We start from the raw sequence: 2,423 nt of genomic DNA, 5'->3' as shown, positions 1-2,423 counted from the left end.
TAATAGGCTGCTACTGCTACTGCTAAGTCGCTTCGGTCGTGTCCGACTCTGTGCGACCCCATAGACGGCAGCCCACCAGGCCCCGCTGTCCCTGGGATTCTCCAGGCAAGAACACTGGAGTGGGTTGCCATTTCCTTCTCCAATGCATGAAAGTGAAAAGTGAAAGTGAAGTCGCTCAGTCGTGTCCAACTCTTAGCGACCCCATGGACTGCAGCCTACCAGGCTCCTCCATCCATGGGATTTTCCAGGCAAGAGTACTGGAGTGGGGTGCCATTGCCTTCTCCAATCTTTAGGCTAAGTGACCTCAAAACATCCCTTCCTGCTCCACTTGTAGGATTCTCAAAGGCAAGTCAAGAGACTCCTGGTGGGTACATGACTTGCATGCCCCTGACAGCCAATACTGCTCAAGCAATCCTTGATCAGCTTGACTTTTAGAATTGAGTACACAGAATTATAACCACTCTGAATCCAACTATCTACAGTTAGAACTGCAGTAATAGGTTTACTCTGAAAAGGAACAGAGGACTTCCCTGGGGCTCGTGTCACAAACTCCATTCTAGTGGTAAGGGATAACTTTTGAAGAACAATTTCATTTGAAAACAACCATTTAAACCTGTACAGAGAAAATGTTAGCAACTAATTAGTGAAGAAAATGTGAGTAAAAAGAGGAAAGTTTTTGATTGTTTCTTTTGTTTTTCAACTAGTGGTGGTGGTTTAGTTGTTCAGTCAGATCCAAATCTGCTACACTACAGACTGTAGCCTGCCAGGGTTCTCTGTCCATAGGATTTCCCAGGCAAGAATACTGGAGTGGGTAGCTGTTCCCTTCTCCAGGGGACCTTTTCAACCCAGGGATCAAACCTGGGTCTCCTGCATTGACAGGTTGATTCTTTAACACTGAGCCCACTGGGAACCCTTTCATGCCCTGGCAATTAATTCTGGGAACCATTGCCAAGACGTGGTTTTATCTATGTGAGGAGATGAGTGTGGAGAATAACATTGATTCTGTCAGGCTACAAGGGAAAATATTTGTGTTTCTCTTCTTTATTTTTGTTTGAGCCTTTGCAATTTTAATCTTTCTGAAAGGAATGGACAGTTTTGTTAATTATAAAAGAAATCTGTTATCAACTTGTACTACAGATTCATCTTGATGGTAAGTTTGGAAAAAGATTTGCAGAGACATTTTCCCATTAAGTTTAATTAAGTTACCTAGGCCTGTAATAAATATGTATTACAGAGTTGTCATTTTGTTTTGTATTTTTCAATAATCTTTCGAGTTATAGTTGGGTAATGAAGGCAGAGACTATTACAGCAATTTTTTTTTATTTTTTATTACCACCAATGTAGTTCTTTTGTATTAATACCTTTGAATAAAATGATGAATTTTTTTCCAGAATAATTATTTTGTCTGCCATAAAAATCCATTCATACTTTTTCATTTAAAAAGAATTTTATATTTTCATACTATTTTATATCTTGCTTGTTTTTTTAGGTATTGGAAGAAATTTCATGTTACCCTGAGAATAACGATGCAAAGGAATTAAAGCGTATTTTAACACAACCTCATTTCATGGTGAGTAACAGTTAAACTTCTGTAGAAATAAAACCTCACTTTCAAAAGAGGGTTTTACTAATTCTTATGAAATACAGCCATCTTCATCAAATGTGCTTTCAGCCATATGTCAGAGTGTTAAGATTATAATACCAGATAATATCAAATTATAAAGATGCTATTTGCCAACCTCATGGAGTTGGAATAAGAATTAAGTAGATGATACATCTACTGTGCTTTGCACAGTGTCTGATATATCCTTAATGCCTAATAATTGTTAGCTAATGAATATTATTAGTTACTCCATAGTATCTGTCATGTCTAGGGCACAGTACTCAGTAAAACACTGAATAGATTAGCAACTTGCCCATTTGGAGATAAGTTAGTCAACTGACTGTTCTGTGCAGTGTGTTTTCCACAGATAGAAGCCTGTACATTCTGGACAGATGGATCTATCTATTAATTGATAAGTAACCCTCAGCTCAATTCCGAGAATGATGTAGGACCATTGAGATCAGTAGATCTTTCAGATTCGAAGTAAGCTAAATAAAAGAAAATAATATATACCCAAATAAAATCATTTTTTTAAGGTTAAGGTTTGTTTGTTTGTTTTTCAAAACCATTAAAGCTAAGACAGCCCCATCTCTCACAACTTACCTAACTTCGAAGCTTTGGTTTATTTTGCTTTTCTGACATCAGAGAGAAATTAATATGTGCATTGCTATTAGTAAGCATTTTCAGAAATAATAAATAGTTCTTGTAATTTCCTGGCTCAGGAAGATCTGCTGGAGAAGGGATAAGCTACCCACTCCAGTATTCTTGGGCTTCCCTGGTGGCTCAGCTGGTAAAGAATCTGTCTGCAATGTGGGAGACC

At 37.9% G+C, this 2,423-nt stretch overlaps 1 long non-coding RNA gene across 1 annotated transcript in view; it reads left to right on the top strand.

Moving 5' to 3' along the window:
• The first annotated feature begins 310 nt into the window (after positions 1-310).
• The window catches only part of LOC104995348, a 15,850-nt gene continuing 13,737 nt past the window's right edge, over positions 311-2,423 (top strand). The window contains exons 1-2 of the long non-coding RNA XR_826057.1: positions 311-562; positions 1,490-1,570. This is a non-coding gene — a long non-coding RNA (uncharacterized LOC104995348). The remainder of the gene's footprint in view (positions 563-1,489; positions 1,571-2,423) is intronic.

Source organism: Bison bison, unplaced genomic scaffold (assembly GCF_000754665.1).
Source record: "Bison bison bison isolate TAMUID 2011002044 unplaced genomic scaffold, Bison_UMD1.0 scf7180017850802, whole genome shotgun sequence".
Lineage (NCBI taxonomy): Eukaryota > Metazoa > Chordata > Mammalia > Artiodactyla > Bovidae > Bison > Bison bison.
Note: the sequence above shows the minus strand (reverse complement) of the source record. Positions and strands in the feature narration are given on the sequence as shown.